The sequence below is a fragment of the Mus caroli genome, chromosome 3 (genome assembly GCF_900094665.2).
Source record: "Mus caroli chromosome 3, CAROLI_EIJ_v1.1, whole genome shotgun sequence".
NCBI lineage: Eukaryota > Metazoa > Chordata > Mammalia > Rodentia > Muridae > Mus > Mus caroli.
Window position 1 is genome coordinate 102236816 of NC_034572.1, and position 14282 is coordinate 102251097.

At 45.7% G+C, this 14282-nt stretch overlaps 1 non-coding gene across 1 annotated transcript; it reads left to right on the plus strand.

Moving 5' to 3' along the window:
- The first annotated feature begins 9356 nt into the window (after positions 1–9356).
- Positions 9357–9487, plus strand: LOC115030699. The gene has a single exon (XR_003836299.1). It is a non-coding gene; the product is annotated as a small nucleolar RNA SNORA71 (small nucleolar RNA).
- Positions 9488–14282: the final 4795 nt, after the last annotated feature.

The following is a 14282-nucleotide window of genomic DNA, read 5'->3' on the forward strand; positions in this document are numbered from 1 at the left end:
AAGGCACTGAAACTGCTCCCCACAGGTCGAGAGCTTTACCCAGTAAGATGTCAGAAGAATGAAAAAAGCATCTGGGGAGATTTCTATAAAGCTGGGGAGTAACTGAGGCCAAAAGGAGGGAAGGAGAGGAACGGAGATTCTTTTGACCCTGAAAACAGCACTATATGCCAGTGCAGCAGACTGAGTATGTGAGAGGGGCGGTACCGGGGGAGACTTGCAGAGTTCATAAATCAGAGTTCTGTGACAATTTAACAACCCGGGGTTCTGGTTCTCACTGATTGAGCCAGTCTAACCCAGAAATGCACAGGCAGCATGAATCAGCTAGACCGGAGCCCTTGGCTGGGGCTGAGGCCAGAGGTAAAGAGAGTTCAGGACAGGACTTTACTCTCTGGGAACTGGAGGTCCACTCTGGGAAAGACAAACACTGTGTTGAGATAGGTGGGCCCTGATAACAGTGCTCACTTGATACAGGGGTTTGCAAGGTCAGTGGCACTAACATGGGGAGAGACCTGGGTTGTAAGTGGCTGCAAGGAGTTCAAACGGGAAACAGTACCTGGGTTCACAGGAACCCAAGAGTCCTGACCCTGATCCAGCCTGGTTCATCCCAGTTCAAGGCACTGGACGATTCAGAAAGGTCTCAAAGAAAGATGGACAGACACTGAGGAGGGCCCCAACTTTGGAGTCACTTATTTATATACATGAGTATTATTTATATACATGAGTGCGTGCACACACACACACACATATGCACACACATACATGTGCATACACACATAAGATAAGCTGAGTGTTCTTAGTTAATATTTTGTTAATCTGACACAAACTAGAGTCATTTGAGAAAGGGATTCTCAATTCAAAAAAATGCCCTCATTATGCTGGGGCCTAGCAAGCACAGAAGTGGATGCTCACAGTCAGCTATTGGATGGATCACAGGGCCCCCAATGGAGGAGCTAGAGAAAGTACCCAAGGAGCTAAAGGGANCTGCAACCCNATAGGNGGANCANNANTATGAACTAACCAGTACCCCGGAGCTCTTGACTCTAGCTGCATATGTATCAGAAGATGGCCTAGTCAGCCATCAGTGGAAAGAGAGGCCCATTGATCGTGCAAACTTTATATGCCCCAGTACAGGGGAATGCCAGGGCCAAAAAGTGGGAGTGGGTGGGTAGGGGAGTTCGGGGGAGGGTATGGGGGACTTTTGGGATAGCATTGGAAATGTAAATGAGGAAAATACCTAATAAAAAATATTAAAAAAGAAAAAAATGCCCTCATAAGATTTGCCTGTAGATAAGTCTGCAGTGCATTTTGTAATTATTGATTGATGTGAGTAGGGGTGGTGTCACCCACTGGGCAGGTGGTCCTAGATGATGTAAAAAAGCAAGGTGAGCAAGCCAGTGAGCAGGACTCCTCCAAGCTTGTGCTGCAGTTCCTATTCCCAGGCTCCTTCCCTATTGCCTTTATCTGATAGGCTGGATTGTGGAAATGTACGCCACGTAAGACCTACCCCCAGCCATGTTACTCTTATCTGGTTGGTGGTTTATCATGACTATAGAAGCTAAGTAAGACAGCGAGTGAGCTGAGAAATCCCTGTACTTCTGATTCACAATTCTCTAGCAACTGGTGATGCTGAACTATTTTTATATGCTTGTTGGTAGGGAAAATGTCTACTCAAGTCTATTGTCTACATTTGAATCCAATGATTTGCTAATGCTGTGGTTACTTGCTTGTGAATAATAATCTCTTGGGACACACTAATTATCCTGTGCTGTACTGTTTCTGTTGGGGGGAGAGTGTTGTTTGGTTGGTTGTTTTGTTTGAGACAGGATCTGGCAACATAGCAATGCTATTCCGGAATTCACTAAGTAGACCAGGTTGGTCTTGAATGCACAGAGATCCTCCTAACTCTGCCTCTGGAGTGCTAGGACTAAAGATGTGTACCACCAGCACCACTATGGCCAGCACTGTATTGTTGCTTCTCCATTCTAATTGCAGTGTGGGGCTACAGTGGAAAGAGTATGGCCCACAAAGCCTAAATACTGGGCCCTTATGGGGAATTTGCCAACCTTGGTTCTAGGTCCATGTCAACGTTATCAGAATGCCACTCCTGACTTCACTGCATCCTTTCCAGCTTATCTTCTTTGTCTTCTAGTTAAAATTTAACAAACATTGACTAAAATAATGTGAACTTACCAGTTTCACAAACATTTCACTTGTATGAATTTTTTATCTTATGACCTTTAATTTTTAGTTCCTCATTTATTTCAGCAAGCCTGCCTGTTCCTTAGCTGCAGGCAGCAGCAGGCAGGGAGCATGAACACAACACCCATCAGGGCTCTCATCCAGATGTGCTGCCTGGTACAGGTAGGTATCATCCAGATGTGCTACCTGATACAGGTAGGTACCATCCAGATGTGCTACCTGATACAGGTAGGCACCATCCAGATGTGCTACCTGATACAGGTAGGTACCATCCAGATGTGCTACCTGATACAGGTAGGCACCATCCAGATGTACTACCTGATACAGGTAGGTACCATCCAGATGTGCTACCTGATACAGGTAGGTACTATCCAGATGTGCTACATGGTACAGGAAGGTAGTAGGCACCGCCTGACAAAGGTCAGGCACTATGATCCAGCCCCTGGCGTAGGAGCATGCTCAGTAGATACTTCTGCAGTGTGTCCAAGTCCTTCATGGACAACTTGATACAAAATGTCCCCAGCATCTTCAACCATAGGCTGAGACACTGGGGCCCAGCAAGCCAGGCCTGGCCATTCCTGATCATGTTCTTCCAAGGCAGCTGCAGCTTCTTCATGAGCCTGCTTAGCTGAGAGAGCCTCTGACTCAGACTCCAGCACCTCTGCATGGACACATTGCTGTAATGTCTCCAGATAAGATTTTTCTTTCCAGAGCTCTGAGCCCTTACAGTATAGTGTCTTAGGGCTTTACTGCTGTGAACAGACACCATGACCAAGGCAACTCTTATAAGGACAACATTTAATTGGAGCTGGCTTACAGGTTTGGAGATTCAGTCCATTATCATCAAGGTGTGAGAGCATGACAGTGTCCAGGCAGGCATGATGCAGGAGGGGCTGAGATTCTACATCTTCATCTGAAGGCTGCTAGCAGAATACTCACTTCCAGGCAGCTAGGATGAGGGTCTTATAGCCCACACCCACAGTGACACACCTATCCCAACAGGGCCACACCTTCTAATAGTGCCACTCCCTGAGCCAAGCATATACAAACCATCATATATAAATAAGCCAAAACTTCTCTGAAGATAATTCATTCAGATTCCAAATTTCCTAAACATCAACCAAATGCCAAACTCTGCCATCAACAAAGATGGAACAGTCCAAAGAAAGGAACCTCTTCTGTAAGAATCCAGGTTGAGGACCAAAAACCATGGACTAGGGACACCAAGGATCTTGAATGACTTACAGTCCCCGCATTCTCATCACCCAGGCCCTGCTGTGGAGAACAAAACAGAGACAACCTAACCAAGTCAACATAGTCCTGGGAGCCACAGACAGTTAGACAAGACAACAGAACAAATGTAGTTCAGACTTTACCAGGGATCAGGAGAGACTTGGCTGCTCACTCCAAGGACAAGAGAAACACATGGGTGGGTCTGGTCCTTCCGTCCATACTGGGGATTCTGGGGTCAGATAATTTCCTCTAAGCAGAGAGCTGTCTGAATGCAGAACACAGACAAGGAATAGGAGGAGACTGATGAAGAAATAGGGAGCCCCAATGACCTGGGAATTGAGAACTTAGGCTGAGGGAAGGGCTAGGAAGAAGAAATGGGGGAAAATAAATGGAAAGAAGAGGAAACTGGACTGGGGAAAGTACCCAGTTGTGCCCAAGGGCCAGAGCCAGCAAGGGTATTCATGAAAAGGCCCCCAGGTCTAGCCTTTGTAGTCTTGTTTTGGACTCCAAAGGCCATGTTTGCAAAAACTGGTCTGTGAAGGAAGCAGATGCCCTTTCTGTGTGTTAGCAACACACATAGAGGCTAAGGGCTTCTCTCCTGCTCACACAGCTAGAAAGGCAGCAGTCTGTCCCCTGTCTACACAGGGATGGACTCTGCGGCTTCCATGTTGCCCTCCTAGTTCACTCTCAAAGCAAGAACTCCTTGTCACTCTTGTTCTTTCACCAGCAGGCTCCTCCTTGCTGGGGCAGTGGGGGTCAGGGGACAGCAAGCAGGGCACAGGGACCAGTAACATTCCAGTGTACTTTGGAAGAGAACAAAGATCTCACCCAGTACCTCAGTAAATCCTGCCTGAATGACCATAGGGATGGGAGACCAGCAAACAGATAACTGAGTGGCCTTGGCCAGTCTCCTGAAGCAGAAAATCTAAACTCAGAAATCTAGTAGCCGAATGCAGACTTAATGTATCCACCCTATTCTTCCCAGCCCTGCTATCGAAAGACCTTACGCTCTGTGCCATCTTTTCAGTTGAGTGCCCATGAATAAGTCAAAGTTCCAAGGCTGCCTGTACCCAAGAGGCCAGGCCTGGCTGTCCTTGGACTGTGGCCTCCCACTCTCTCCCGCCACACTGTACAGCCTGGGCATACACAGTACAGCAGAGATTGCTCACACGGTCTCCAGGGTGAGCAGCCTGGATCAGAAGCAGTGTGGTGGGAACTAGCTGAGAAATTACTTTCTCTCCCCAGATGCCTGTCCCTTACACACTCCTGACTACAGCTTTTGTCTTTGTCATAAATCAGGGACAAAGAAGGAGAAGACTGTAGTGACTGTCCTCTGCCACAGGAACCAACACCACGGGAGGATGCATTCATGCTCACTATCATTGGTCCAATAGCTCTCGATAATTCTAGCCACCCCGTAGGTTGCTGTAATGACAAACTTCATTCAGTAGATGTAAGACCTTATTGAACATAGGGCCAGTCTCCAATAAATAACAATTATTCTTCATTCCCACTCCAAGGGAGGCATTGTGGAAAGGGGGAAAGGAAGAAAATCGTCCAAAAGGAGGGGGATCCAGGAAAGATCACCTAAAATGGAGCTATGAAATCCTTCTGGTCTAGGAACAGGTTCCGACACTCAAATGCACAGTGCTGGTCAAAACCATTACAAGTGAGGAAATTCACAGAGATAGGTGCTCTGCAGAAAGGTGAGGGCATTGAGACTTGGTAAACCTGGAAGAACAGCTACTCCTCAGCCTCATCTCCCTCCCCTTTACCTTATCTCCTGCAAACCATGGGTGAACCCAAAGAACTCACAGCAGAGCTTGATCTTCCCAAAGATGCTCAGGGATGCCCTCTAAGTCCTCTGGCTTCCATCTCTCCTGAAGCACAGTGTCCATATCCTCAGACATGGTGCATCTCAGGGTGATTTCCAGGCACTAAGTTAGAGCATTACCATGATTAGACTGCTCTTAGGAAACAGCCCAACAGGATACAGCCCTGTCTCCTGGTCTCTGCCACTATTGTCAGGACCACTGAGCATGAGACAGTTGTGAGCACATGGCTCTGAACCTCACATGAGGCAGAAGCAAACAACTGAAATCGTCCAGGAAACAGGCCGTGCTCTACCTACTGGTGCGGTGAGGACTTCAGTACAGATTCCAAAGAGATGAGGTGAAAAGAAGACAAAAGGAAACAGGGGCAGGACCAAAGGCCTTTAGCTGACTGAGTTGCCTATGGGAACATCTCTCAGTGTGTCAAGAACACAGCTCTGGGAAGCCATTTGGGAGGAGAGTGTCCCCTATCCCCAGTGTCTTCTTCCCATAGTGAGTGTGCATGCTGCAGACATGGCAAGACTCCAGGGCAACAGAAAGACATGGCTCAGGACAGAACCAGCACTTAGACCTGGAGGGATCGAACTCTGTCTGTCCTATCAGGGACTAAAGTGTCACTATGGAGAGTCTGGACTGGACCTTAGACTGATGACTGGAAGTTTTCATTTGGCAAACTGAGCTTTAAGCTTACTCTGTTGGCAATTTCAAACACTGTGCCATGAGCAGCACTTAGAGGCTCTGGTGGCAAACAGAGCCAGAGCAGATGCAAGGGCAAGAGTGCAGAGCCAGCTCCAACTCACAAACTCAGGGCTGTAGCAAACCATGGCCAACTGTTTGCGGGTGTCCATAGCCTGGTTCTCCAAAATCTCCACACGAATCCTCTCCTCCTCTGTCTCTCCACCTGCAGCACACACAGCCCAGACTCACCCTCAGCAGCCCACTCCAGATGAGCCAAGAGGAATATATGGTTCTGTCCCTAACCCTGCAGCCAGTCCCAACCATACAGTTAAACCTTATAGGCAGTGAGATACAGGATGGCATTGCTCTGGGTGACCTTGTGTGACCCATCAATTAAGTAAGGCAGCTGGATAGACAAGCAGGGAGAGATGAGATAATGGGTCCCTCCATCCCTTCCCTGGATGAGAACAGACATGTTGCCTGACCCTCAGTGTGCCTGTCGTGGGAAGCCCTTCATGGGCACAGTGTGCACTGAATGAGAGAGCTGGGACACAGCCCATCACAGAACACTGTGCAGCCAGCAGGGATGGAGCAGGAGAGCAGAAACACTGATCTCAAAAACCCTCAGCCAGGCCAGGAGATGAGGTGAGATCACCATGTCTTCCCCAAACCTCCCCTTCCCTGCACCTATGTTGAGAATCCCAGGCCCAACTTGAATTTTCAATCCAGCCACTAGCTACAGTCATAGTCAGGAGCTGTGGACAAAATGACAAAGATTGCTCTCTGTTCACTCCCCCTTATTGAGGACCCTCCCAAGAAATCAAGGACAAGAATCCCTGAAGCAATAAACCCGCAGCCTCATGCACTGCTTCCCATTCGAAGGCTGCAGAGATGAAGCTCATGTCACCCCTGTGGTAGGACTGTGGGCCCTACTTAACTAAGGCTTATACAAGTCTTCATACCCTCCAAAGTGAAATGTGGCCCAATTACAACAAAAGGAAACTCAGCCCTTCATTTCCATTGCCCTGTCCTAGAAGACCAACTTCAAGGAGGTTTCTGGAAGGGCACATTGTAATTCCAGCAGGAGGAGACCTGCGTAACCTAACAACAGGGGGACGAGGCATGGTCTGTTGGACATTGATGGTTAGAAAATCAACAAAAGTCTGACAAATAAATGGTGTAATCACCATTGCACACGGTGTGTTATCTCTTCTCCTGTGGCTTGAATCTGTGGACGAAGCAGGAGGATGGTGTGAACCACCCATGAGACGATGAAACCCTGGCAGGGTGACTGCCTCACTGCCTGAAGAGTGTCCCCCTTACTACTAACAACCAGCCCTCTACACATGCACACCACACACACACACACACACACACAAACACATGACACTCTTGTGTTTGAACTCCTGATAGGCAAAGCTTTCCAGCAACTTCTGAACTAAACCCAATATTGTAAAATATATTCTTAGGTATTCCCCAGTCCTGTGAAGCCCCTCATTCATCCCACATATGTTCCAGTGTCATGGGCCTGATATGAGTCTCCAGCAGGTGGAATAGAGCCTTTGTTTGTACAGCCTTCTTATGGAGGCCTGAGTAGGAGAGAGGCAGGACTTGGCTGCAGTCTCCACTTGAGCCACTATCCTACCTTTCTCCAACTCCAGACATTCCACTAGCAGGCAGAAGAGAAGTGTTGTCCAATACCATTGTGGTTTATCAGAAACAGGTCAGGGCACTCAGGAGCCAAAGGAAGGGCTGGACTGGCTGGCTGCCCACACTGGTCTGCCAGTGGCTTCCTGGTTGGTTATGTCCACAGGGAAATGGCAGTTTAGTTGTAGACACTCTTGATGGCCAAAGTGGAACACTGCTATTATGATCCTGGCATTGTCATTTCTTCATTCATTATTAACTCCCTGCCTGGGCTCTGGGTGGCTCCTGGTGGCTGACCCAGAACAAAACAGGATACCTCAAACCTGAGAGATTAATGTCTCTGTAGTCTATAACCTTTCATAGACAGCAGAGGGCATGCAGGACTCTGCTAAGCTGGGCAACAGAGCCATATACAGGTACGACCAGTGGATGCAGTACAGATATTCAGGGTCACTGGGCACTGGGATGATGTAAAGCAAACCAGAGTGAGATACACCTTCCCCAGAAAGAACTGCCATTCTCACACGGGGGCTGGGGAGACTGTGGGCAGGAGAGAACATTCGACACTGCAGGTGAGTGTGTAAACTGCCACAACCGTTAGGGAAAACAACCTGGTGTTCCTCGAAAAGTCAAAACTAGAGCTACCACGTGATCCAGCAATACTGGATATACAACCTCAGGAAATGAAATTACAGGAGAATACACTTTACCATAGCCAAGAAATGGATGCCATCTAAGAGTTCATCAACTGATAAACAGATGAGGAAATGTGTTACTGTGCACCATGGAAAACTATTTAGCCACAAAGAAGGAAAATCTCTAACCAAGAATACTAGGGAAACTGGATAGTCACATGCAAAAGGTAGAAATGAGATCCCCCAACTCTCATCAAAAATAAATTCCAAACGAACCAAAGGCCTTAAGTGTAAGAGTTCCATAGACCCCAAATCTAAGAGCAAGAATGGGCAAGTGAGAGGGCATCAAAAAGAAAGTTGCTACACAGCGAGGGAAACTCTCAGGAGAGGAAGAAGACGCATTCAGAGTGGCAGGAAGTTTCAGCCAGCTGCACATCGGACCAGAGATTAAGATCCCAAACAGGAAAAGAATACAAAAGTTCAGCCAAGTACGACAGCACATGCCGGCAATCCAAATACCAAGAGGCAAAGACATGAGGATCCCAAGTTTGACCCCAGCCTGGGCTATTATATAGTGGAACTTTGTTAACAGACAAAAAGATAAAAACCATAACAACAAAATACTAAACAAATAATGAATGGGAAAATGCTCTGAAAGTTGCTGCAGAGAACAGCAGCTGTGTTGTTCAGATCTTTGGCATTTTTTGTCATCAAGGGAAAGCAAATGAAAGCTAGGCTGAGACTCCATTTCAGCTCTGTCAGAATGCCACTGAAAAATAAAAAACAAACTGTCAAGGCTGTGGAGGGAACAGTAGTTATATACTGTCTGTAACCTCACGAAATAGCGCAGCTCTATAAAAACTGATCCTCAGAAAACAAAACAAAACACAACAAAACGTCTGCCATACAACCCTGCTTCAACACAGCACACCCATGTCTACTGCAACTAGCTAGAGTAGCCAAGTTATGGGACCAGCCTAGGTGCAGTGCAACAGATGTGTGGCTAAATAAGATACCATGGAGTGTTATCCATAAAGGATGAAGCTGGCACTACCTAAAGGAGTCGGGGAGCATCTCACTCAGTGCAGGTGACAAATGTTGCATGCTTTCTCTCGTGTAAGGAAACAGATAGCCCTGTGTTGGAAAGGGATTGTGGGCTTCCCAAACCCTCGGTACGGATACTGCAGGGAGAGGATGCTAAAAGCCATCCTCATGTTTGGAAGGTCCACTCCTATCCTTACCAGATCCTGGTGCTTTTGAACACATCTTCCTTCTCGCAGCCTCTTGGAACAGCCTTTCCTGCATTCTCTAGCTGCTGAGAAGAAAAGCCTCCCGAAGCCGGTGTGCTGATAGCTCCCTCTTCCCTGTCTCTTGCCTTCCAGGTGTTTGTGGACACCAGAGGGCCAGGGAGGGGACAGCAGGGCCACCATACAAAGTGGAACTGGAGACACTGCCCACTCAAAACATCATGAAATGACTTTTTACACTGTTATAAACTGGATGGGAGACAGCAGACACCATCAGTTACCTCAGAGGGTTATGTCCTGTCCCTGTGTTGAGCTTTTCTATTGAATTTGTTGCTAGTTTTTCTGCTACCTTCCCAACAACTGTGTAATAAACCTTATAGATTCTTTAAAAAAAAAACGAAGAATTACTAGAAATCAGAGAGGGACAAGTAGGGACTGGGAAGGGAATTGAGGGAGGACTGGGAGGCTACGGAAGGGAAACATTAAGCTGTAAGGGAAGTAGACATGATCAAAGTACAATATATGCCTATGTTAAAAGGCCACAGTGAAATCAACTAATTCATATAATTAACATGAATTAATCGTTATAATAAAAACGTTTCTAAAGAATAAAATCTTGAAACCTTGCAATATGCATGGATGCAATTAGAGACCATTAAGCTAAATGGCACCTGCCAGGCACAGAGAGATTAAGTCCCACCTGATTTCAGTCAGAGCTAAAGCAGTTCATCTCATCCTTGGTGAGACTCCAGCCAGCCAGTAGACTGCATGCCTACAATCCCAGCATGCAGAGGCAGAGGGAGGAGGGTCAACATACTGTGAGGGTAACGTGGCCCATACAAGGCTATGCCACAGAGGAGGGAGAGAGGAGATGAGGGCAGGGAGAGGAAGGGGGGGTTCTGTGGGAGTGGGGGGTCACAAAAGCTGAGGAGAGATGCTGTTCAGTGGGTCCTAAGCTGCAGTTGGGAGGAAGATACTCTGATGTGCTGCTGCACAGTAGACTATACACAATGGCAATGTGTGTATTAATCCCAATAACCGGAGGAAAGGACTTCCCGTGTTTCCACTGCGAAGAACTGATATATGCTTAAGGGTTAGATATGTTTGGCCTGGATCCAACATTACATAATATTTAAGTGTATCAAAAGCATCACATGGCATCCTGTTCATACATATGGTTTTTATGATTTTGTGTAGGTTAAAAAATAAACTTGTGAATCTGCTCTTTAAAGGGAGGAAATAGTTGGAGAGATGACTTAGTGTTTAAGAACACATGACAGCATCCACAAATGGTAGCTTACAGCTGCCCGAATGGCAGTTCCAGAGGATCTCATGCCCTCTTCTGGCTTCTGTAAATACCTACAGTCATATAATCATACACACAAACACATAACCATAATTTACAAATTAGATCATTTTTCAATGAAAAATAAGCAAGGGAATGTGTTCTTCACATGATAAGGAATACACTCATATTGCTAAATTCATCAAACAAGACCCATAATAGTTGTATGAGTTGTATTATTATTATTATTATTATTTACTTTTTAAAAGTGGGTATCTCCATCCACTATATCACCAGTGTGTACAGGAAGCAATTTACAGCTCTTGACACATTTAATAAAGCTCAGAGACTTTCTGAATGGTCTCCTCTGGGGAGTGCTGCAGCATCTAGATTGGGAAGCCATGAATGTCCCATGATGCACAGCAGAGCCCCACAGCAAAGAACCATTCAGTCCAAACGCAGTCACAACCAAGTGAGGGGACCTAGGGTTACCTAGTCTGTGAACGAATGACTCAGAAGCCATAGCTGGAGAAGCTCAGCCTTAGAAACGCTGGCGGAACAGAGCAGCTGCAGGCCTGGAAACAGCTGGGGGAGGAGCAATGGGGAGGGGTTAGCAGCAGTCTTGCCCTGGGGAGGTCCTGGGGACATCGAGCTGCACATTTGCAAAGGGAGTGAGATACTTTCTCTATTCCTAAGGAATAAACATTTCTTTCTTTCTTTTCTTTTTTTAATTTTATGTACATTGGTGTTTTACCTCCATGTATGTCAGTGAGGTGTCAGATCCCCTGGAACAGGGGTTACAGACATTTGTGAACTGCCATGTGGTGCCGGAAATTGAACCCAGATCTTCTAGAAGAACAACCAGTGTGTATGACTGCTGAGCCCTCTCTCCAGTCCCATAACAAACATTTCTTTTACAACTCCTAAGAAATCCTAGGTTGGAGAGATGGCTCAGCAGTTAAGATCACCTGCTGCTCTCACAGAGGACCTGAGTTTAGTTCCCAGCACCCAACATGGCACCTTGTAATCAGCCATAATTCCAGTTCCAGAGGATCTGATGCCCACTTCTGGCCTCTGTGGGCTTCTGCACTCATGTGGGGCACATAGTACATGCAGGCAAAACATTCATATTCATAAAATAAAAATAAATAAACCTTGAAAAAAAAGAAAGAACATAAACATATGGCACACAGGGAAGGACAAGAATTAAATATAAAAGCACATAATGGCTACCAAGGGTCAAGGACAGCAACTATGGGGTCACCATAGCAGTAACTCCTTTCTAATGCCTGCCCAGCCTTGCAAGCCTCCTGGATAGCCTCTTACCAAAGAACTGAGCAAAATGAGCAGGCTGATTTTCCCTTTGGACTCCCTCCAAATCACTCATAATGAACTGAGAGATTTACTAGAATAGATAAAGATATCTTACCTCTAAACCTTCATCCAATCTGTTCCAAATAGAAAAGCTTCCCCTGCCCCCGCCAAATGGAAGTGCTGTAGTGTTTTATGTTTTATTTCTTTGTAGATTTATTCTTTCATTGTTGTAATTAATGTTTGTGTTTGTTTGCTATATATTATCAAGGTTCTCCATACAGAGCAAATAGATAGTAATAGATTAGATATGAGTAACTTATGATTGGACATGGGTGAAAAGGTTGTGGCGCAGGGAAGTTTCATCATCTCTGCAATTCAAAGCATGGGAATTGGTGGCATGATTCCTTCAAGTTGAAGGGGCAGATAGATGGAGGGCAAGGCTGTAAAGCTCTGCCAAGTTTTAGAGTAAAGGACCTATAGTCCATGACAGGAGAAGATGAAATGTCCTGGTAAACCAAGAGAGAAAAATTCACCCTTCTGTGTTAGAATTGCCCAGGCTCTGTGAGTACCTGGTGCCCCTCCTACTGGTGAGCTTTACCCAGGCTTTGTGAGCCCTACCTACCTCCTCTACTCAAATACTAAGTAAGCTTTGCTGGAAGTAAGGAGAGATGACATACTGGAGCCTATGTGATATTTACATAAGATTAGCTCTCACCTTATGTGCTAGGTAACCTAAAACAGCACAGTTACAACATCCCTAAGGAAACCAAGGCATGGACAGCATCATAGTCTTTCAACTTTCTCCAGGAAATGACTGGGCAATGGTTAGGAAATGAATAAGGAGTTTTAATCAGAGAGATTACCAGACATTAATTCCTCAGGTGAAAACATGCCTGAGCAATGTACAAAGTGGCCATGCAAATGTTACAAAGCATTATGAAATGATGAAATCGAGCTAGGTGTGGTGGCACACACCTTTAGTCCCCGCAGTCGGGGGGGGGGGAGATGGGGGAAGGGGTCTGTGAGTCTGAGACCAGCCTAGCCAACCAGGTGAGTTCCAGGATAGCCAGGGCTTGAAAAAACAAAGAAAGAACGAAAGGAAGAAAGGAAGGAAGGAAAGAAGGAAGGAAATGACTGAAATTGTTGGTGCCTATGTATATGATTTACTGCTGTCAGCAAAATTTAAATTTTTATATCTGAAGAGCACAAGATAATCTCATATAGAGTACTAAATGTTTAGTTTTACCTTGAAGTATTTACTCAGTGATTTATTCAAATAAAAGGACTAAAGCCAGGGGAAACGGTTGAGAGATGCTGGTTAGAAGCTTTTAAATTAATGAAATCCACACATCTAATAACACTGAGATGACAGACAGAGTGTACAGAGACTACACTCACCTGCACAAAGAAGTAGGTATCCACAAAAATTAGAGGGGAGTCTGGAGTGAGTAAAATACCTGCCTACAAACTAAACTACTCGTTTTGGTACATCGAGAGGGCTCGTGATGCTGTTAGAAACCTTGGAATCTCCTAATGTTCACTGTAGGTGTAATTTTAAATCACTTCAGGAGAATATCATGCAGATGAAGGACTGGATCTGACAAAATTCACCAACTCCTGTCCCCCATTGGAGGTGAACCATTCTGCAGGAAATAATCTAGGATTATGCAGGATTTAGACACTGTTCTGCCAACTCATAGTGTTTGTCATGATTCCATGGGCTTAGTGACTGGCTGTTCACTTTGGGGAAATGCCTATGCAAGTCTTAAGTCATTTTTGGAGACTTTTTTTTTTTTTTTTTNACAGGGTTTCTCTGTGTAGCCCTGGCTGTCCTGGAACTCACTTTGTAGACCAGGCTGGCCTCGAACTCAGAAATCTGCCTGCCTCTGCCTCCCGAGTACTGGGATTAAAAGCGTGCGCCACCATGCCCGGCTGGAGATGTATTTCTGGCTATAGTTTTTGAACAAAATCTTTATTGAATTAGCAACTGAACACACAGAGACACACCTTCACACAATGTACCCCAACCGGTAAGACATAAAAAATATTGAAATTAGCTTTATTTTAATTTTTAATTATTTTTTATTTTTCAGATTATAATTGCATCATTTTCTCCTTCCCTTTCCTCCCTCCAGACCCTCCCATAGACCTCTTTTTTCATTAACTGTTGCACATATAAATTCTATGTTGCATATATATATATATGTGTGTG